The sequence below is a fragment of the Erinaceus europaeus genome, chromosome 7 (genome assembly GCF_950295315.1).
Source record: "Erinaceus europaeus chromosome 7, mEriEur2.1, whole genome shotgun sequence".
Taxonomy (NCBI): domain Eukaryota; kingdom Metazoa; phylum Chordata; class Mammalia; order Eulipotyphla; family Erinaceidae; genus Erinaceus; species Erinaceus europaeus.
The window spans coordinates 84,633,151-84,657,105 of NC_080168.1; the positions used below are offsets into that span (position 1 = coordinate 84,633,151).

A 23,955-nucleotide genomic window follows, 5' to 3' on the forward strand; every position below is an offset into this window, starting at 1 on the left:
AGCATTAGCCTCTCTGATATTGTGAGCCTTTGTGCTAGTGAATTTTCTTGTTTTCTGAGAATTGGATTGTGTTGATTCAGTGAACAGTTGGGAGGAGTTGTCAGAATGGCTCAGTGGTAGTGGCTCATAGTGTGGCGAAAAGGAGTTACTCCATGTTTCCCTCACCAGATGCATGTGTCCAGTAAGTTCCACTTTAGGCCCTGTTACCTCCTCTACATATTGCTTAGCGTACCTCTTCTGCTTAACCACTTGATCCTCTAGGGGTGACCAAACAAACAGAAAAGACTTTGTGCTTTCAGTAGTTTTGAGCTTCAAAAAAAGGGGTAGGAACAAGGTGAAATTCTTACTTGAGATACCATCCAAACTCTACAATGTGCTGATCTGCCTCCTCACCATTCAACACTGTGACCATTGTGTGGATGCGAGAGACCAAGACCAAGGACAGTTGTATGGTCCAGACCATACCCCTGGAGTTGGGAGCAGCTGTGGATTGCCAAAGCTTACCTTCCTCTCTTGCTAGATCCTCAGTTGGCCTACTGTAGCTCCCCCAATCCCTAGGGCTTCCTGTATAGAGAGAAAGCCTATTGGAGTTTGCTTTGAAAGATGCATGGAGAGATTAGTTTTAGAGGAGTGGAGGCAGGTACTTGGATCCGGCTTCCAAGAGACATTCATCCTCCAGACCTTTCCCATCAATTGTGGGCCTACAGCGATTCCTTCAGCTGCTTTTGCATATGTGGTGACATGTTAGATTTCCCCCAAAAAGTCCTTTCTAGAAAAGATGGACAGGTTTTTTTCCCTTTAAGAGTGGTGAACTTAGGAGAACCTCATACCCGGGCAGGTTGACATCGATTAGACATTTCTTTATATGTAGTATGAGAAGCATTGTTGTGAGGCTTAAGAGATTGGAGTTGCCACACAGGAAGACAAAGATTGCTGTCTCCCCTGTCCTTGGTCCATTTTATCTGCAGAGATCTTTCAGATAGAAGGGAGAAAGGGAAACATTCTTAAGTATTTTAGCATTCTTCCTGAACAAAAGACTAAGCTAGCATTTCTCAACTGTGTGTGTGTGGTAGGGGTGGGGGTGGGCTGCCCCTTAGGGGACACTTTTTAATTTGGGAAACACTTTTGGTTGTCAAAACTGGGAGAGGGGTTTGCTACTGACATCTGGGAGGCTGCTTAACCACTCAGTGATGCCCAGGGGCTGACCCCTGCCCCACCAGCAAAGACTTAGCTGGTCTCCAATGTCAGTACTTCTGTAAAATTACCCTACTTTTTTTTTTTTTAACTGTGCTGTTTACTTGCTGTTTACTGTTTGTTAAGTTTCCTAATTGACTTTAAAACTTAGGGACTTCTTAAGTTCTCTGCCCTCAACCTGGCATAAATATGAGTGATAACTTAAGTCCTCCTCTCACTAGCCTCTAAAAAGGCAAATTGGTGCCATTTGAATTCCTTTTTTTAAAAAAAAATTTATATTTATTTATTCCTTTTTGTTGCCCTTGTTGTTTTATTGTTGTTGTAGTTATTATTGTTGTTATTGTTGTCATTATTGTTGGATAGGACAGAGAGAAATGGAGAGAGGAGGGGAAGACAGAGGGGAAGAGAAAGACACCCGAAAACCTGCTTCACTGCCTGTGAAGTGACTCCCCTGCAGGTGGGGAGCCAGGGGCTCGAACCGGGATCCTTATGCCAGTCCTATGTTTTGTGCCACCCGAGCTTTTAATTCACTGTGCTACTGCCCGACTCCCTTGAATTCCTTTTAAATGTTTATTTTATTATTATTTTAAGTAGCACTGCTCATCTCTTGCTCATGGACCTGCTGGGGATTGAACCTGGGACCTCAGAGCCTTGGGCATAGAAGTTTTTTTTTTTTGCATAATTATTAGGCTGTCTTCCCAGCCTTCAAAAAATTTTTTATTTAATACTATCCTTCTGAATTCTTAGATCCCAGGCCTGGTTCCTAAACCTCTGCATTGGTCACTTCCTGCTGCACTTTCTTTGTCCTTCCAGACTGCCTCTTTTGCCACCTCCTCATAATAGTTTCCAAGATTTCCTCCCAATTAAAATAGGATCTCTTGTGAGCTGGGTGGTGGTGCAGCAGGTTAAGTGCTCATGGCATGAAGTGCAAGGACAGGTGTAAGGATCCGGGTTCGAGCCCCTGGCTCCCCACCTGTGGGGGGTGGGGGTCGCTTTGCAGAAGCAGGTCTCTCCCCCTCTCTGTCTTCCCCTCCTCTCTCCATTTCTCTTTGTCCTATCCAATAACAGTGACAGCAATAATAACAATAATGATAAACAACAAGGGCAACTACAGGGAAAATAATAATAATAAAAGGATTTTCCCCCCTTTGATTTCCCATAATGAGTGTATTTCCTCTTGGCAATTTTTGAGGATTTAGTTTTTAGGCTCCTGTCTTAACTGATGACAAGCTCTTTGGGACAGAATTTGTTCTTTTTTTTCCTCCTTGGTGCTTGGAAAAACACTTAAGTCTAGCTTTTTATTTTTTTCTTTTCTTTTTATAAAAGCAGCAGCAGATAGACACTAGAAAATAACACTACAGCAATGCCAGATGCCCCACAAGGTGATGATTTATACACATGGCTGGTTATGAATCATAAATGTTGTGAGTAATGTTTATAGACTTAGATTTTATTGAATGATACTAAATTGACATTGAATCTGCAACTTTTAAAAAGAAATTAGGACCTGACACATTTTCTCTTGGAGTAAACTTAATGTGACACACACACACACACACACACACACACACACACACACTCTCTCTCTCTCTCTCCCTCTCTCTCTCTCTCCCCCTCTCTTTCCCCCCCCCCCCCCTTATTTAGCCAGTTAAATTGCTGAGTCTTCTGCAGGTTATTCCAATACAGAGTACGAATTTGTTATGTCATAGGGAAAAGTACTCTAAAGGAAACTTTGTCATGGGCATTTTTATTAGGAAAGTGAAACTTCTTTAAACTTTATGTATTTATTTATTTTATTGTAGACTTAGATCATTACAGACTGTCAGTATTGGTTATCTTATGATAGAGCTGCCATGTGGTAATCATTGCCACAGCCATCTGTTATAGGACCCCAAGTCCCACTTTCCTTTGCTCCACTAGATTGAGAACTATTCTGGAGCAAAGACTTCGCCAGTAGTTATTTTTGTGAAATTCTTATTTTTCTTATACATCACATGGTGACTTTAATCTTTCTCACTTACCTACCCCTGCTGCTTATTTTTATTTTTTGCCAGGCAGAGGTGCCCCCCCCCTTTACCTCAGTGCACTCCTTTGGGAGTAGGGAGTTGTACCTGTGTAGGGCACTGCCCCCTGCTATTCCCTTTCTGAGCCTCCTTCTAGCCAGTGTTGCTAAGGGAATCATGGTGGTGTTTCTCAAGGCAACCTCCCTTCTATTTGAAATCTAGTAGATTTAAACAGAGGAAAGTACTCGTGGTGCTACTAAAGTATGTAGCCTTTATAACATTTACGGGAAACTTAGATAGTTAAGGCTTTTATTTGTTCACCAGACTGATTAAGAGACAACTTAATTGTGGTTTTTCCAGTGTTGACAAATAATTTTTGTCCTTCAGTAGTGTGATTGCAGCAGCACCAGCAGTGACAACAGACTATCTTTTGACCATTTTGAAGGATTCACTTTCACTTGAATAGATTTCCCATATAGTCAGGTTTCCATTCCCTTTTCTTTTTTTTTTTTTTTATTTTATTTTATTATTTTTTTTTATTTAAGAAAGGATTAATTAACAAAACTATAGGGTAGGAGGGGTACAACTCCACACAATTCCCACCACCCAATCTCCATATCCCACCCCCTCCCCCGATAGCTTTCCCATTCTCTATCCCTCTGGGAGCATGGACCCAGGGTCATTGAGGGTTGCAGAAGGTAGAAGGTCTGGCTTCTGTAATTGCTTCCTCGCTGAACATGGGCGTTGACTGGTCGGTCCATACTCCCAGTCTGCCTCTCTCTTTCCCTAGTAGGATGGGTCTCTGGGGAAGCTGAGCTCCAGAACACATTGGTGGTGTCTTCAATCCAGGGAAGTCTGGCCGGCATCCTGATGACACCTGGAACCTGGTGACTGAAAAGAGAGTTAACATACAAAGCCATACAAATTGTTGAGCAATCATGGACCCAAAGCTTGGAAAAGTGGAGAGGAAGTATTAGGGAGGTACTCACTGCAAACTCTAGTATACTTCTGCTTTCTTACTTTGGTGCCATACTCCAAACTCAGTCAATTTCTGCTTTGCGTTTCTACTTCTTTTTTTTTTTACATGCATAACATTCCCCAGATTCCCATTTAGCAATACAACCCCCACTATTTAATTCATCATTTTTCATGGACCTGTATTCTCCCCACCCACCCACCCACCCCAGAGTCTTTTACTTTGGTGTAATACTCCAATTCCATTTCAGGTTCGACTTGTGTTTTCTTTTCTAATCTTGTTTTTCAACTTCGGCCTGAGAGTGAGATCATCCCATATTCATCCTTCTGTTTCTGACTTATTTCACTCAACATGATTTTTTCAAGGTCCATCCAAGATCGGCTGAAAACGGTGAAGTCACCATTTTTTACATCTGAGTAGTATTCCATTGTGTATATATACCACAGCTTGCTCAGCCACTCATCTGTTGTTGGACACCTGGGTTGCTTCCAGGTTTTGGCTATTACAAATTGTGCTGCCAAGAACATATGTGTACACAGATCTTTTTGGATGGATGTGTTGGGTTCCTTAGGATATATCCCCAGGAGGGGAATTGCAGGGTCATAGGGTAGGTCCATTTCTAGCCTTCTGAGAGTTCTCCAGACTGTTCTCCACAGAGGTTGGACCAATTGACATTCCCACCAGCAGTGCAGGAGGGTTCCTTTGACCCCACACCCTCTCCAGCATTTGCTGCTGTTACCTTTTCTGATGTGTGACATTCTCACAGGAGTGAAGTGATATCTCATTGTTGTCTTGATTTGCATTTCTCTGACAATCAGAGACTTGGAGCATTTTTTCATGTGTTTCTCGGCCTTATGGATCTCTTCTGTGGTGAATATTCTGTCCAAGTCCTCCCCCCATTTTTGGATGGGGTTATTTGTTGTCTTGTTGTTGAGTCTGGCAAGCTCTTTATATATGTTGGTTATTAAACTCTTATCTGATGTATGGCATGTAAAGATCTTCTCCCATTCTGTGAGGGGTCTCTTGATTTGGGTAGTGGTTTCTTTTGCTGTGAAGAAGCTTTTTAATTTGATGTAGTCCCATAGGTTTATACTTGCCTTAGTCTTCCTTGTAATTGGATTCGTTTCATTGAAAATGTCTTTAAAATTTATGCGGAAAAAAGTTCTTCCAATATTTTCCTCTAAGTATCTGATAGTTTGTGGTCTAACATCCAAGTCCTTGATCCACTTGGAATTTACTTTTGTATTTGGTGAAATACAGTGATTCAGCTTCATTCTTCTGCATGTTTCAACCCATTGTTTCCAACACCATTTGTTAAAGAGACTCTGCTTTCCCCATGTAATAGTCTGGGCCCCTTTGTCAAAGATTAGATGTCCATAGGTGTGGGGCCTCATTTCTGGGCTCTCAATTCTATTCCACTGGTCAGTGTGTCTGTTCATGTTCCAGTACCAAGCAGTTTTGATGACAATGGCCCTATAATATAGTTTGAGATCTGGCAGTGTGATGCCTCCGGTTCTGTTCTTTTTTCTCAAGATTGTTTTGGCAATTCTAGGTCTTTTCTGGTTCCAGATAAACATTTGTAGCATTAGTTCTATTCTCCTAAAAAATGTGGTTGGGATCTTGATGGGGATAGCATTAAATTTGTAGATGGCTCTGGGTAATATATTCATTTTGATGATGTTAATTCTTCCAACCCATGAGCATGGAATATCTTTCCATTTCTTTGTGTCTTTTTCAATTTCTTTGAGTAGTGACTCATAATTTTCAGTATACAAGTCTTTCACTTCTTTGGTTAGGTTTATTCCTAGATATTTTATTGTTTTTGTTGCTATAGAAAAAGGAACTGATTTCTGGATTTCAATTTCTTCTAACTTAGTGTTTGCATAGAGGAATGCCACTGACTTTTGAATGTTAATTTTATAACCTGACACATTACTGTATTGCCTGATGATTTCCAAAAGCTTCTTGCTAGATTCCTTAGGTTTTTCCATGTATACTATCATGTCATCTGCAAATAAGGAGAGTTTGACTTCTTCTCTTCCAATCTGTATTCCTTTAATTCCTTGCTCCTGCCTGATTGCTATGGCAAGAACTTCCAACACTATGTTGAATAGTAATGGTGATAGTGGGCAGCCCTGTCTAGTACCTGATCTGAGGGGAAATGCTTCCAGTTTTTCACCATTGAGTATGATGTTGGCTGTAGGTTTGCTATATATAGACTCCACTATCTTCAGGAATTTTCCATCTATTCCCCTTTTTTGTAGTGTTTTGATCATAAAGGGATGTTGTATTTTGTCAAAGGCTTTCTCTGCATCTATTGATATGACCATGTGGTTTTTGGTCTTGCTTTTGTTGATGTGGTGGATCACATTGATTGATTTACGTATATTAAACCAACCTTGCATGCCTGGGATAAACCCCACTTGGTCATGATGAACAATCTTTTTGATATACTGCTGTATCCGGTTGGCTAGAATTTTGTTCAATATTTTCGCATCTATGTTCTTCAGAGATATTGGTCTGTAGTTTTCTTTTTTGGTTGTGTCCCTGTCTGCTTTTGGTATCAGGGTGATGTTGGCTTCATAGAAGCTGGCAGGGAGTATTCCAGTGTCTTCAATCTTCTGGAAGACTTTTAAAAGTAGAGGTATTAGTTCTTCTTTGAAAGTTTTGTAGAATTCATTTGTAAAACCATCTGGTCTAGGACTTTTATTTTTGGGAAGATTTTTGATAACTGTTTCAATTTCATTAGCTGTGATGGGCCTGTTCATGTTATCCACTTCCTCTTTACTTAGTTTTGGAAGTTGGTAGGTATCTAGGAAATCATTCATTTCTTCCAGGTTCTCTAACTTGGTGGCATATAGTTGTTCATAGAAGCCTCGCATGATATGTTGAATTTCTGCAGTGTCTGTTGTGATATCTCCTCTTTCATTTATAATCCGATTTATTTGGGTCTTCTCCCTTTTTTGTTTTGTGATTCTGGCTAAAGGTTTGTCGATTTTGTTTACTCTTTCGAAGAACCAACATTTACTTTCATTGATCTTTTGTATGGTTTTCCTATTCTCAATGTTATTTATTTCTGCCCTAACTTTAGTAATTTCTGTCCTTCTGGTTGCTTTAGGGTTCCTTTGTTGTTCTTCTTCTAGGTCTTTAAGATGTGCAATCAGGCTGTTTATTTGTGCCTTTTCTTGTTTCCTAATGTGTGCTTGTATAGCTATGAACTTCCCTCTTAGGACTGCTTTAGCTGTGTCCCAAATATTTTGATAGCTTGTGTCTTCATTTTTATTGAACTCTCGAAACATTTTGATTTCTTCCTTGATTTCCTCTTTGACCCAGAAGTTGTTAAGAAGTGTACTGTTGAGCTTCCACATTTTGGCACTGTTACTAATCTTTTGTTGATTGTTAAGTGTTAGTTTAATTCCACTGTGGTCTGAGAAGATGCTTGGGATGATTTCAGTGTTCTTGAATAGGCTGATGCTGTCTTTGTGGCCTAACATATGGTCTATCCTTGAGAATGATCCATGTGGATTTGAGTAAAATGTGTACTCCAGTTTCTTGGGATGAATGACTCTGAAAATGTCCAATAGTTCTAGTTTATCTATCTCTTCATTTAGCTCCCTTATGTCTTTACTGATTTTCTGCCTGGATGATCTGTCAAGTTGAGATAGTGGGGTGTTGAAGTCCCCTACTATGATTGTGTTACTGTTAATATATTGCTGTAGCTCTTTCAGTAGAAGTTTGATGTATTTAGATGGCTTCTCATTGGGTGCATAGATATTAATAATTGTTAAGTCCTCTTGATTGATCCTCTGAGCATTAAGTAGTGTCCATTCCTATCTTTTTTAATCTTATCTATTTTAAAGTCTATCATGTTAGATATGAGAATAGCTGTTCCTGCCCTTTTTTGTGGGCCATTGGCTTGAATGATAGTTTTCCATCCTTTCACTTTAAGTCTGTGTTTGTCTTGTTGCGTTAGGTGAGTTTCCTGTAGACAACATATTGTTGGGTTGTGTTTTCTGATCCATCTTCCTACTCTGTGTCTTTTAATAGGTGAATTCAGGCCATTCACATTTATTGATATCAAAGATTGAAGATATTTTAACGCCATTCTTGTAGAGTTTTAGAGTGTTTTGATATATGTTCTATTTGTGGTGGTCTGGTTGTTTATAGGAAACCTTTCAGAACTTCTTTCAAGGCAGGCTTGGTGATGGTTGCTTCCTTCAACTGTTGCTTGTCTGAGAAGGTTTTGATGCTTCCATCTAGTCTGAATGACAATCTAGCAGGATATAGTATTCTTGGCTGAAAGCCTTTCTCATTGAGCACTCGATAGATATCTTGCCATTCTCTTCTGGCCTGTAGTGTTTGTATGGAGAAGTCCGCTGCTAATCTTATGGGTTTTCCTTTGTAGGTGACTCTTTGTTTTTCTCTTGCAGCCTTGAGGATCCTTTCTTTATCCTTATTCCTTTCCAATCTAAGTATGACATGTCTTGGTGTCTTTAGGTCTGTGTTAATTCTGTTTGGGACCCTCTGGGCTTCTTGAATCTTTATGTCTTTGGTGTTGTCTAGACTAGAGAAATTTTCAGCTATTATGGCCTGGAGAACGCTTTCTTCCTCCCCTTCTCTTTCTTCCTCTGGTAAGCCAATAATGCGTATATTGTTTCTTTTGAAGTCATCCCATAGGACTCTGTTGTTGTTTTCAGCATCTCTTAATCTCTTTTTGAGATCTCTTACTTCTTTTTTAGTTGTCTCTAATTCATCCTCAATCTTTCTAATTCTGTCTTTAGCCTCATTGATTCTATTCTCTCTGCCCTAGACTGCTTTCTGGAGTTTATCTATTTTGTTGCCCTGCTCTGATACTGTTTTAGCTTGTTCAGCTAGTTGCCTTCTTAGCTCAGCAATTTCAGCTTTCAGCTCTCTAATAACCATGCGATTATTAGAATTTTCTTCCATATTCTCATTTGTTGTTCCTGCAGTTCTGATTACAATTTTTTCAAATTCTTTACTCACTCCTGTTATTATTTCCTTAGCTAATGTTTGGATGTTGAACTCGTTGTTTTGTGCTTCGCCCTCTGGAGGACTTTTAGCTGGACTCTTGTCCTGGTTCGAGTCTCCATTATTTTTTCTTGTTGTTTTAACCATTTTATATAAGTTAACAGTTTTTTCAATCCCTGTGTTGGAGTTCAGTGGTGTAAAAGCCTTTTTTTTTTTCCCCTGTAGGCTATGGTAGCTTGAGGGCTTTTAAACTATCAATAGGCTTCTTGGCTTAATCAATGACTCCTGACCAAGAGATAAAGCAGGGTGTGGCAGAGATAATCCAGTGGTTATGCAAAGAGACTTTCACAGCCCTTCAGCTATGCCACCGAGGTATAGGTCTTCTCCCGAGTTTCCCGGTTAGATCTCTGTGCCCTGGTGTCCCTCCCTGTTGCTGCTCCAGATTCTGAGGGTAGTAGCAATGGAGACTCAGAGTTGTACTTGGTGAGTCTCTGGGGAGTCCTTTCCTCCCTTCAGCTGTCCCCTTGTTGGTGGAGCAGACTGGAGGTGGTGTCTCCACTGACAAACTGTCGAACTGTTAGCAGTCACTTAATCTCTCCTTAGGCCCCTCTCTCCTCTCTGTCACCAGCCAAGCGTGTTTGTACTCACGGGTGATTTACTGGGTTTCTGTGGTCATTCTAGTCCTGTCTTGTTTCGGTCCGGGTGGTCTCCTTTGGTATTCCTAGTTGATCCGGGAGAGGAGAGGAGAGGAGAGAAAGCGATCTGCTGCTCGTAGCTCCGCCTCCGGAAGTCGAATCGATCTCCATTCCCTTTTCTGTTTAAAACAAAATACTAAGACACTGACAGATCTGGGGGTTCCTGGTGTAGCTAATAAGATTTTAAACTTTGCCATGTTTTTTGGAGGCAGAAGATGCTATTTTTTTTTTCAATAGTAAGCATTATTTAGGAAGCTAGAAATACTAAATGTGACATAACTAAAGCTATTTATTTATTTATTGCTTCCAGGGTCATCACTGGGGCTTGGTGCCAGCACTATGAATTCACTGCTCCTGGAGGCCATTTTTTCCATTTTATTGGATAGGACAGAGAGAAAATTGAGAGGGAAGGAGGAGATAGGAAGAGAGAAAGACAGACACCTGCAGACCTGCTTCTCTGCCTGTGAAGCGACTCCCCTGCAGTTGGGGAGCTGGGGCTCGAACTGAGATCTTGTACCCTCTCAAAGAACTTTTTGAGTAAAAAAAATTTTTTTGCTTGAAATTTTTTCAAAATATAAACGTAAGAACAGTATAAAGAACTTCTGGGGTCGGGGGAAGTGGAGGGGAGCAAAAATGAACTTTGCACCCTTTACCCACACTCAACAGTTTTTAACATTTGTCACAGTTATTTGCATTCTTTATGTATATATGCATGTGTGAAATTTATATATACACCATACATCTGAAAACATTTTTTTATTCAAGAGGATTCTTGAGTGAAATATGTGGTGTTACTTTAACCTTAAATGTCTCAGTGTATATTTTCAAAGAACTTGAATAGTCTCTTATTTGTATACTCTCACATTCAGGAAATTTATCATTAACATAGCCTGTTTTTTTTTCTTTTTCATTTTAGGTGATCAATGAATATTAATATGTCTGTTTTGTAACATGAAACTAGAGCAATAGGCATGCAAACATGGGATGCATGAGCTAGTACCTTGCTCTTACTCTAGTATATCTTTTAAAGTATGTTCTGTTTATCCCATGACCATCCACACAGCTAGCTACCTTTCTAACTGGTAAACTGCTTACATTCCCTGAAAATAAGGCTTATACATTAGTCTTAGGAAAAAAAAATGTGTTCACATACAGTGATAATGAAGTAGCCTAAGAGGAGAATGGGACAATTTAATAAGTGATATCCTCCTACTTCATTTGGCAAAATCAGTGCATCACTGGTTAACACAGCCTGTTTAATGCCACATTCCAGTTTTGCCATTTTCTCATTACTGTCCTTAATAGCAGCCTGCTTTTCTTTCCTGGGTAGGTGCAACTCCAGGGCTGCACATTACGTTTAAGTTAGCTTTCTTTATTCTGCTTTGGGTTAAGGCATTTTTCCATCTTTCTTCATCTTTCATGTGATTGCCAATTTGGACAGATAAATAGCAACAAGCTGATAGAGTATCAAAGAGTGCTGGGAGAAGATGGGTGAGGGAGGATTGTAGGAGAGGTGGGATAGTGGCTTTGATAGTACCCTGATTGAGTGGCCTAAGTGATAAAGGATTCACTGATAATAATTGCTTGGTTGTGGATGGGAGGAGAGAAAAGCAGAGGTGATTTCAGAGTTCTGACATTTGGATCTCTAAAACTGAAGAAATAGGAGGGAGGAGTAAAGAAAAAACTGGGAAGAGGAAATTTCATACTTTTGAGCTGTATGTAGACAGTTGGTAAAAAGTACAGAACCCCATGATACCCCTGGTGGTAACTGCTGAGGAATAGACAGACGGTGATCCAGGAGGTGGCACAGTGGATAAAGCATTGCACTCTCAAATATGAGGTCCTGAGTTCAATCCCCAGCAGCACATGTACCAGAGTGATGTCTGGTTCTTTCTCTCTTCCTATTAAATAAATAAATAAATAAATAAATAAAAGAATAGAGGTTGTGGAATTTTAAGTGTGTAGATCCTGCTAGTTCAGGTTCTTGCATATGATAAGTTGCCAGTTTGCTAACTGGTACCTTTCAGCTTTAAGCAGAGGACGGCACATCCTCTGGCTTTAAGGAATCAAGGCTGATGTCATCTTGGACAGAATCTAGTACAGCTAGTTTTGGCTGGTGTCTACAAGTGAAACTAGTTATTTTTGGACAGCATGCATGTAAGGAGGTACGTCTGCATCTTTTCTATTGTAGAGTCGAGTCAAAAAAATCTGGTGAAGACGGCTTGTAGGGCCACACCCTGCCATGAGTGAAGTCCTGGGTTTGAGTCTCAGCACCTCCCTGCAGCATCACAACACCTGGGGGAAGCTCCGTGGATGTGGGCACAGTGCTGTGACATGCCTCTCTTTTTCTGTCTCTGCCTGTTTCTCTATATGAAATAAGAGTGAAAAATACAGGTCCAGGAGTTGTGGAACGACAAAAAGAATTTCTTTTAATTTTTTATAATTTATTTATTTTCCCTTTTTGTTGCCCTTGTTGTTTTTCATTATTGTTGTAGTTATTGTTGTTGTTATTGATGTCGTCGTTGTTAGGACAGAGAGAAATGGAGAGAGGAGGGGAAGACAGAGAGAGAGAGAGAAAGATAGACACCTGCAGACCTGTTTCACCACCTGTGAAACGACTCCACTGCAGGTGGGGAGCCGGGGGCTCGATCTGGGATCCTACGGAAAATTTGTTTTTTTAAATGAAATTAATTTATTTTGTGCAGCTTATGGAATTAAACCCAGGGCTTTACATATGCAGTTTATATCTACAAATGGATCACGTCTCTGCCTTGAAAGTTTGGGAATTTTAGCTGACACTGAATTAATTTTATAAACTCTGTGACACATAGAACATTAAGGGGCTGACATTAGGGCAATTTAGAAGCTGTTAATGTTCCAGTTTTGTAAAATATTTATAATTTATATTAAGACAGCCACTCAAGATCAGTTGAATGTCAGGAGACTTGGGAATTGCATAGTTAAAGTTTTTACAATGTTTTAAGTAGTGTGATTAAAAAATACATCCTATCACCAGAATGTTTTCTGGATAGGATTTTTGTAGTCAATCTGAATGGAATATATCATAGGACTGGTGTTTTCTAAAAATAGCCTTTGGTATTAAAATAGATAATAAAATGGAAGTCGGGTGGTAGCGCAGCGGGTTAAGTGCAGGTGGCTCAAAGCGCAGGGACCAGTGTAAGGATCCCAGTTTGAGTCCCCGGCTCCCCACCTGCAGGGGAGTTGCTTCACAAGTGGTGAAGCAGGTCTGCAGGTGTCTATCTTTCTCTCTCTCTCTCTCTCTCTCTGTCTTCCCCTCCTCTCTCCATTTCTCTCTGTCCTATCCAACAATGATGACATCAGTAACAACAACAACAACAATAAAACAAGGGCAACGAAAGGGAATGGATAAATAAATAAATATAAAAAATAGATAACAAAATGAAAACCATCATTCAACTGTGTTTCATTGTCATTCATAAAGTAGGGATAGTAATCTGTACTCTCTTGAGATTGTTGTCCCTTCCCCTTTTAAAATGACTTAATATTACTTTACAATGTAAGATAAAGGAATATAGTTACACACCTCTATTTGTGTGTATTGCGACATGCTAAGGCATGTCTCCAGATGGTAAAAAGTTTTTTATCTAGGGCTGTGCAGTGGTGCATACTGTAGAGGGCACATTACAGTACACATGGACAGAGGCTCAAGTTCTTGGTGTCCCCATCTGCAGGGGGGATGCTTCATAAGCAGTAAAGCAGAGCTGCGGGTGACTTTCTCTCCCTCTCTATTCCCCCCTTCTCACTTGATTTTTCTGTCTCCGTCAAACCAAAATAAAATTTTAAAAAAGCTTGATACCTATCACAAATCATATTACCCTTTAGATTGGGCTTACAAATTAAAAACTTTGTATTAAACTTTTGTACTAAGATACTAAAAAGTAATTGATAGTTAAATTATAGAGTACAAGATCACATGATTCATGAGGAGATAAGAAATTATACCCAAGGGTCAGGTGGTGGCGAACCTGGTTGAGCGCACATGCTACAGTGCACGTTATGATTGGGCCCTCCTCAGTCGCTATCGAACAGGCCATGGCCGGTGCGCCGCTATGCTCCATCGCTGGGGAGCCAGAGACGACCCGAACTGCCCCTGCGGCTACAGACAGACTATGACCCACATAGTCAACGACTGCCACCTCTCCAGATTCAAAGGAGGTCTCGAAACTTTACATCAGGCTCAACCTGACGCTGTTGACTGGCTACGGAAGGAGGGAAAACGCTAGAAGAAGAAGGACCCAGGTTTGAGCCCCTGGTCCCCACCTGCAGGGGGGAAAGCTTTGTAAGTGGTAAAGCAGGGCTGCTGGTGTCTCTCTTTCTATCTCCCCCTACCCTCTCGATTTCTGACGGTCTCTATCCAATAAGTAAAGGTAATAAAAATATTTTTTTAAAAAGAAAAAAACAGCTTTGAAAAAAAAATCAGTTCATACAATCACTTTCTCTTTTGTCTAAAGTTGATCATTTTGTAATTAAGTCTAAGTTAGTTGGGACATAGATACTATAAAAAGGCCTATTCTGTTGGTTGGCGTTGGGAGTTTTTGCTCTTAGCTTCCTAAGTGTTAGTGGTAGGGAGTTGTGGACACTTAGTGAGCAGCACTCAGAATTTTCTGTATTTCATTGGAAAGGTTAAAACAGCATTGGAGACTATAAGGAATATAAATTGTTACTGCCACATCTAACTTGTTTTCTGTTAACTACCATCTTATAAGAATTCTCAGGTGACTCAGACTCAAGTCATGTCTCCTTTCAGCATATTTTGCAGAAGGTTATCTAGCCCCTGCTTATCTCCAAAGAGAGGGGATTTTCTGAACTAATGGCCCCCACTCTCTTAGGGGATATAGTCTCACCAGTGGCCTTTTTAAAAATGTAATAGTCAAGAATTCACCTAATCTTCTAGTTGTGATGTGTCCAGTTTCAACTACAATGGTTCTTTAATTTTCTGTGATCTGGAAGCTATACTTTCACTACTGCAACTTACACGACTCTGGGAGCTTGTTCAGTATCTGTATCACATAGGTAGTTCACAGAAAGCTTGCAGTCAGTCAGCATTTCTCTGACTACTTCCAAACATATTTCCCTCAGTTTCCCATATCTTGTTTTATGACTGTTGACTTCTGAGTTTTATCCTGTTGATTTTTTAAAAGGTATATATATATATATATATATAAATTGTTTATTTTTATTGTTGTTGGATAGCACAGAGAGAAATGGAGAGAGAAGGGGAAGACAGAGAGGGGGAGAGAAAGATAGACATCTGCAGACCTGCTTCACCGCTTGTGAAGCGACTCCCCTGCAGGTGGGGAGCCAGGGGCTGGAACCAGAATCCTTACACCCGTCATTGCGCTTTGCGCCATGTGTGCTTAACCTGCTGCGCTACCGCTACCGCCCGACTCCTCTCTCCTCTCTCTCTCCCTCCCTCTCCGTCTCCCTCTCCCTCTCCCTCTCCCTCTCCCTCTCCCTCTCCCTCTCCCTCTCCCTCTCCCTCTCCCTCTCCCTCTATATATACATATATATATTCATTTATTCGTTTTGTTGCCCATGTTGTTTTATTGTTGTAGTTGTTGCTGTTACTGATGTCGTCGTTGTTAGATAGGATAAAGAGAAATGGAGAGAGGAGGGGAAGACAGAGGGGGAGAGAAATACACCTGCAAACCTGCTTCACCGCCCGAAGCGACTCCCCAGCAGGTGGGGGGCGGGGGACTTGAACCGGCATCCTTATGCTGGTCCTTGTGCTTTGTGCCACCTGTGCTTAACCGGCTCAGCTACCGCCCTGTTGATTTTTAAAATTATTTTTATTTATTTATTTTGGATAGAGAAAGAGAGAAACTAAGATATGGGGAGATAGAGAGGGAGGATGCAAGGTAGGGAAAAGAGGAGGGGAAGGATGAACCACCTGTAGCTCTGTTTCACTGCTTGTGAAGCTTTCCCCCTGAAGGTGGGGACCAGTGGCTTGAACCTAGGTCTTTGCGTACTGTAATGTGTGCCCTCAACCAGGTGTGCCACTACCTGGCCCTCTATCCTGTTGATTGCTAACCCAGAATTTTGGCTTGTCAGTGTGATTTTAACTCTGTTGTTGGTTTTCTTGCTTTTCTCATTTTGTTTGTCACTGGCTGTCTTGCCTCTAGATTCTGTCTTCTTCTTCTAGCGTTTGCCTCTAGATTCTGTGAAACAGACAGATACTCAGAGGAAAAAAATAGTTTGTTAATAATAGTCAACAACAGTAATAACTGATGCTCAGCTTGATTCCCAGTGTTACTGTGTTCATAGAGTGACCTGCCAGTTGATTAATGTTTTATGGCTATGTTTTTAAGAGTTGGGGGAAATGTATTTCAATTCAATGATTGTGTTATTTTTTTGGAAGCAGTTTTCCTATTTCTATTGTCCCATTGTCTCTTCTACTTCTCCTCTTTCTCCTCCATGTTTTCATTGGAGGATTAAAGAAAAAGTGATTATTATATTTTCTAGTACATTTTCACTTAGAGTAACACATGATTTAAAGAAAACATTTTTATGCTGAGAGGGGTGAGGATGGGCAGACCAGCGCTCAGCACATAGTATGTTGGGATTGGATCTCAAGTACAAATCTTTGCTCCATCTGTCTTCAAAGTCCCCTCTCTGGCTACTAGTACTTTCTTATTAAAAGATATTCTTACTGCTGAGAAATTGGCTGTACAAATGTCTTGTGATTAGTGGACTTAAAAAGTCATATATAGGGAGTCGGGCGGTAGGTAGTGCAGTGGGTTAAGTGTAGGTGGCGTAAAGCACAAGGACCGCAGTAAGGATCTGGGTTCCAGCCCCCGGCTCCCTACCTGCAGGGGGGTTGCTTCACAGGCAGTGAAGCAGGTCTGCACATGTCTGTCTATCTTTCTCTCCCTCTCTGTCTTCCTCTCCTCTCTCCATTTCTCTCTGTCCTATCCAATAATGATGGCATCAATAACAACAACAATAAAACAACAAGGGCAACAAAAGGGAAAATAAATATTTAAAAAATATGAAAAAGTCATATGTAGTGATTGACATTGATTTAAATCTTTGAATCAAATTCTTGAAGCCCTGGAAATGTTATTTCTTAATGGACAGAAGACCCTTCTTCCTCAACACTCACTGGCAAAATGGGAAGAAACCGTAAAGTTATTATTATTATTTTTTGCCTCCAGTGTTTATTGTTGGGGAACGGTGCCTGCACATCATGAATCCACTGCTCCTGGAGGCCATTTCCCCCCATTTTTGTTGCCCTTGTTATTGTTGTTGTAACTGCTCACCATTTGTAAAGTGATCCCCCTGAAGGTGGGGAGCTGTGGTGGGAGGGTGACTCGAATCAGGATTCTTATGCCGGTCCTTGCACTTGGCATCATGTGTGCTTAACCTTAATCATGTGTGCTGTGATACTGCCCCCCCCGTTTTAAAAATTTTTATTAGGGGGTGGGTAATGGTTTGCAGTATAGTCGTGAACACCAAGGCACAGCTTCTCATATCCCTTTGATGTCTAGGAGACATGTCAGTATCCAAATGTCTCTTCATACTGTCTCATTCCCTCTTTCCCCAGTGCCCTTTACTTTGGTGCAGTACACCACATCCAGTCCAAGTTTCACCTTATGTCCTCCCTTACCGTTCTGTATTCTTTTAATTTCCATGTATAAGTGAGATCATTCGGTATTGGTCTTTCTCTTTTTTTTTCACTCAATGTGATGCCATCCAGTTCTGACCATGATATGCAAAGTAAGTTTTAAAGCATTTGAATAAGTAATAGTAAATAACTAATTGTTTCCACCACTTTGTATATGTGCCAGACATGGAGCTGTGCACTTTACCTGTGTAAAAAGGACAGACTGATGGAGCTGGGTGGCGACGGCACACCTGGTAGAGTGCACATTCTAACGTGCACGAGGACCTGGATTTAAACCTTGGCCCCCAATTTCATGGGGGAAGCTTCACAAGCACTGTGTCAATGTTGCAGGTGTTTCATTTTCTCTCCCCTTCCCCTTCCTCTCTCTTTCTGTCTCTATCAGAGAAAGGGGAAGGAAAGACATGGCCACCAGGAGCAGTGGATTCCTCGTGTAGGCACTAAGCTCAAATGATAAATCTGGTGGGAAAAAAGAGACAACCTAGAATGATTTCTAGGTCATAGTCCCCCCCCCCCCCCAGGATTATTGCTGGGCCTCAGTGCCCGAATCCACTGCTTCTAGAGGCTACTTTTTGCCCTTTTGTTGCCCTTGTTGTTTTATCATTGTTGTGGTTATTATTATTGTTGTTTATTGATGTCGTTGTTGGATAGGACAGAGAGAAATGGAGAGAGGAGGGGAAGACAGAGAGGGGGAGAGAAAGATAGACACCTGCAGACCTGCTTCACTGCTGGTGAAGCAAGTCGACTTCCCTGTAGGTGAGGAGCCGGGGGCACAAACTGGGATCCTTACGCCCATCCTTGTGCTTTGCGCCACTGGTGCTTAACCCGCTGTGTTACCACCTCACCCCCTAAGTCATAGTTTTGACTCTTTAGCTTTTGTGGAATTGTAATCCTGTTGTCAGTAGATGGTACATTTTCTTTTTCGACCTGCACCCAGTTTATCAAAATAAACTGTAGTTTATGGTAGTTTATCATCTACCACGGCAATTCTGTAACATGGAACATGACTCTTGAGAGCTTGAAGGAATGATTATTTTATTATGAAATTGGTACTTAGTCTTGTATGTATAAAGGGCTTGAACTACTTTTTTTAAAATAGAGTTTGATTTTTTAAAAAATTTATTTTATTTATTTATTCCCTTTTGTTGCCCTTGTTGTTTTATTGTTGTAGTTATTATTGTTGTTGTTGTTGGATAGGACAGAGAGAAATGGAGAGAGGAGGGGAAGACAGAGAGGAGGAGAGAAAGACAGACACCTGCAGACCTGCTTCACTGCCTGTGAAGTGACTCCCCTGCAGGTGGGGAGTAGGGGTTCGAACCGGGATCCTTATGCTGGTCCTTGTGCTTTGCGCCACCTGCGCTTAACCCGCTGCGCTACAGCATGACTCCCCTTGAACTACTCTTAAAAGAATATCCAGAGGAAAAGAAAAGATGATATAAGTTTGATAAGTGTCAACTATTGGTATCTGATTTGCCAGTGAGAAAAAATGAAGCTTAAATGGTTTGTTCAGGGGCCAGAAGGTTGTGTGAGAATCTAGACTCCCTCTCTCCATCATTTTCTTTTCTTTCTGATTTTTCTTTTTGCATGTTCATGTGTTTCAATTCTCGATATTCCACATGAGTGAAATCGTCTCTTTCTTAGTTCACTAAAAATAATCATCTCCAGTTCCATATCTCCAGGACATTTTAAATAAACTATCTCAGGTCGTTATAGCAGGGGAGTAGCTTTTTTTTTTTTTGAACATTGCATATCATGCCGACTATTTCTAGTCTGTCTTTTCTTTTTAAAGATATTTTATTTATTAGATAGAGACAGAAATTTAGAGTGATGGGGAAATAGGAAAAGAGACAAAGAGACATCTGCAACCCTGCTTCATTGTTCATGAAGCTTTCCCCCTGTAGGTGGGGAACAGGGGCTTGAACCTACCTGGGTCTTTGCTCACTGTAATATGTGTGCTTAATCAGGTGCACCACCACCTGGCCCCCGTCTTTTCCTTTTTTAAAAAATATTTTATTAGTGATTACTGATTTATAAAATTATAAGATGATAGGAGTATAATTCCATGCCATTCCTACCACCAGAGGTTTTTTTTTTTTGCCTCTAGTGTTATTGTTGGGGCTGGAATCTCCTGCTTCTGGAGGCTCCCCCCCTTTTGTTGCCCTTATTTTATCGTTGTGGTTATTATTATTATTATTATTTTATTATTATTATTGGTGTTGTTGGACAGGACAGAGAGAAATGGAGAGAGGAGGGAAAGACGGAGGGGGAGAGAAAGATAGACACCTGCAGACCTGCTTTACCACTTGTGAGGCGATCCCCCTGCAGATGAGGAGCCGGGGGCTTGAACTTGGATCCTTAGGCCAGTCCTTGCGCCCACTGAGCTACTGCCCAAAGTCCCTACCACCAGAGTTCTGTGTCTGCATCCCCTTCATTGGAAACTTCAGATTTTCTCCCAAGGTTACAGATCTCATACAAAGCTCTGGATGAGGGTCTGAGAGGTTCTCTGCTTGGTAGAAAAGCACTCAGCTTGCATCCCTTTCCCCCTGCCCTTACTTTCTGGTTCATGTTTGCTCAAATAGTCTAAATGTTTTCTGAATGGCTGAGGTTATTGCATGATTACCCACTGGAGAAGAGTGGTATTGTTGCTGTGCTTGTATTTTCCCTTTGGCAGGTTCCAGGGACCACACTGTCCACTAACTGCAGCACCAGAATCCATCTGTATCATTCCCAGTAGCAAAACTCTCTACATTAAGATTCTTCCCCTCTGTTCTATAGTTTTCCTATTGATCAAATGAGGTGGACTTAACTATATTTTTAGGTGTTTTATAATGCCAGTAACTTTGAGTCACATAAGTTACTATCTGAGTAACATTTTCAGGTGCATCAAATTTAGTGCCATGATATTGCTGGATCTTGTTTTGAAATTTAGAGCCATATTTCTGCAGCAGTCTTGCCTTTTAAAATGAACTTCATTATTGGCTAACACATATCTTGGTGTTTAAGTGTATCTACCCTCAACATTTCCAGCCCCTGGAAGAGTTGCAGACAGTGGCAGTGAAGCTTGCAGCAAATAGCTTGACTTTGGAAAGAAGCATCCTGACATGATCAGGTGAACTTGTACTGTCACCAAATTAGTTCCTTGGGACTTTTCCAACATTCATCTCTATGTTGAATTTTGTTCTTATTCCTGAAATAGAATGACCACTGAAATCAGGAACTAGATTGCTGGAAAATACCTTTGGAAACTACTATGTTGCCTGGTAGAGAAAAGGTAATCAATCACCAGCAGTGGGAAGCTTGGCTGGATGCTTGTCTTTCCCCCCCCCCCCCCATTTTCTATAGGAACTTAACTTACTTTCTACCCTGTCTGCTAGAACTCCTCATAGATTCTTAGGAAAATGACTGGTGCAACTTTAAATCTTATGAGTTTCTCTACCCCTCTATTGCTTTCTTCTCTCTATCTCTTTGTTTCTAATCAAAATAAATCAATGAAAATATATTTAAAAAGAATAAAATAAATCTTATGAAGACCGTCCTGTTGCCTTGTGGGATGCTGATGGGAGACTATATCGCTGGAAAGGCCATCTAGCCATTGTCATTTATGCTCATGTTTGCTCAAGTGACCTGAATGTCCTTCCTCTTTAAGGACCTGCTTTAGATCTAGACACTAACATCGAATAAATCACTAACTCAACTTAGCCAAGTGAGAGTCAGGAAATTCAGATCCACAGTACCTGTGACCTACCCACACTGCCCACAAACGTGTTAAGGCTTAACGTCAGAGACTGCCGAATGTCAGTGACATTCAGATTGCAGATGTGAACCTTGTTGCTGTGGGAACTGCAACTTTGAAACTGGGCTTTGGTATAATTAAAGTCTCAGATTGAAGTCCCTTTGTGTATGTGGTAACTTTTTCTTTTCTTTTTTTTTTTTTTAAATAGAGATTTGATTTAGATTGGGGATGGTTTGGGGAAGCAGATTATAAAGGGAGGAGGCCTCTTGCAAACCACATGTAACTGTGTCACATCCTATGTACCCAGGGAAGAGAAAGATGAGAGAACACTGACCTTTGCACTATCTTTACTTCTCGCCACTCCTCACACAGGCCCTGCCCCCAACACATCTGCCACCCTCTGAAAAAGACGGCTCATTTCACTCTGCTTTTTTTTTTTCCATTGAGATAATAATTTTGATGTAAAAATAAAAATGTATGTTCACTAGGTGTTCCTTGAAACCAACATCCCAAGACTCAAATAATTGGAATCATCTAGTAGCTTCCTTAGAATTTTGTTTTTAAATATTATCTTTATTTATTGGGTAAAGACATCCAGAAATAGAAGGAGTAGGTGGTGATAGGGAGAGAGACAGAGACACACCTGCAGCACAGCTTCACCACTTGCAAAGCTTCCCCCCTGCAGGTGGGCACCTGGTAAGATGTTAATATTTTTTCTTTTATTACTGATGAGAAGATTATAGGGAAAGGGAAAGAAGCATGGATTAGTCATTTCTTCTTTAAAAAAACAAAACTGCCATGGTCCGGGAAGTGGCGCAGTGGTAAAGCTTTGGACTCTCAAGCATAAGGTCCCGAGTTCGATCCCCGGCAGCACATGTGCCTGAGTGATGTCTGGTTCTTTCTCCTCCTTTAAAATTTCTTTGTTGGGTGGGGGGTTTGGGTGGTAGCGCAGCAGGTTAAGCACAATGGCATGAAGCACAAGGATCGGCATAAGGATCCCAGTTTGAGCCCGGGCTCCCCACCTGCAGGGGAGTCGCTTCACAGTCAGTCAAGCAGGTCTGCAGGTGTCTATCTTTCTTTCCCCCTCTTTGTCTTACCCTCCTCTCTCCATTTCTCTCTGTCCTATGCAACAATAACAACATCGATAACAACAACAATAATAGCCACAACAATGATAAAGCAACAAGGGCAACAGGAAGGAAAAAAATAACCTATAGGAGCAGTGGATTCGTGGTGCAGACAGTAACCCTGGAGGCAAAAAAATTTTTTTTTCTTTGTCACAGATGTTAAAGAATCGACTGTTCTAGAAAGAAACCTCATGTATGCTTGTGTATGCTAAATATAACATGTACATAGCAGGGGGTTAGATTTTTTCCCCCCATAAGATTGAAAATCTGAAGTGTCATTCAACACTGAATTTTACTGATTTTTGGAAACCCTATAACATTGCTCCCTCATGAACGGCACCTGCTCTTAATATTTGAGTGTTGTGTGCCTGCTGCACTTATTCCAGCTGAACCTTGTGGAACCCAGTGGAGAGGTGATAAAACCTAGGTCTTGGGAGTCGGGCGGTGGCACAGTGGGTTAAGCAAGCGCACGTGGCGCAAAGCGCAGGGACCGGCGTAAGGATCCCGGTTCAAGCCCCCGGCTCCCCACCTGCAGGGGCGTCGCTTCACGGGCGGTGAAGCAGGTCTGCAGGTGTCTATCTTTCTCTCCCCTCTCTCTCTGTCTTCCTCTCCTCTCTCCATTTCTGTTCTATCCAACAACAAAGCAACGTCAACAGTGGCAATAATAACCGCAACGAGGCTGCAACAACTAGGGCAACAAAAAGGGGGAAAAATGGCCTCCAGGAGCGGTAGATTCATGGTGCAGGCACCGAGCTCAGCAATAACCCTGGAGGAAAAAAAAAACAAAAAAAAAACGTAGGTCTTTGGTGAGACGTCCAGTGTGGCAGCCAGGAAGTCAAGGACAGAGACTTGGATCTCCTCCAGTGCAGTGTCCTTTCTGTTGCTCTCTAAAAGCCTGCTGACCTGGCCCTTCATAATTATGCAAAAAGATGGGGGAAATACAGTCCCCTACTTCTTAGAGCTTCCTCTCTAAATTGTTGATACCTGAGGGGAGGCAGGAGGCTATAGGACTATAGGACTACAGGACTCATAAAAACCTTGTGAGCGGGAGTCTGGCCGTAACGCAGCAGGTTAAGCGCACGTGGCGCCAAGCACAAGGACCAGCGGAAGGATCCCGGTTCGAGCCCCCGCCTCCCCACCTGCAGGGGAGTCGCTTCACAGGCGGTGATGCAGGTCTTCAGATGTCTCTCTTTCTCTCCCCCTCTGTCTTCCCCTCCTCTCTCCATTTCTCTCTGCCCTATCTAACAATGACGACATCAATAACAACAACTACAACAATAAAAAATAAGGGCAACAAAAAGGAAAATAAATATTTAAAAAAAAACAAAAAACCTTGTGAGCTTCTGTATTTTTTATTTGCCCTTTTGTTGCCCTTGTTTTTTTTTATTGTTGTTGTAGTTATTATTGTTGTTATTGATGTCGTCGTTGTTAGATATGACAGAGAAATGGAGAGAGGAGGGGAAGACAAAGAGGGAGAGAGAAAGATAGACACCTGCAGACCTGCTTCACCACCTGTGAAGCCATTCTCCTACAGGTAGGAATCGGAGGGCTCGAACTGGGATCCTTAGGCCAGTC

The 23,955-nt window shown here is 41.3% G+C and overlaps 1 protein-coding gene and 1 non-coding gene across 2 annotated transcripts in view; one reads left to right on the forward strand and one right to left on the reverse strand.

The window, feature by feature from the left end:
- The window catches only part of FOXO1 (forkhead box O1), a 113,627-nt gene that overhangs the window by 20,314 nt on the left and 69,358 nt on the right, over positions 1-23,955 (forward strand). The gene's annotated exons all lie outside the window — the stretch shown is intronic.
- Positions 11,025-11,101, reverse strand: LOC132539673 (small nucleolar RNA SNORD47). The gene has a single exon (XR_009551003.1). It is a non-coding gene; the product is annotated as a small nucleolar RNA SNORD47 (small nucleolar RNA).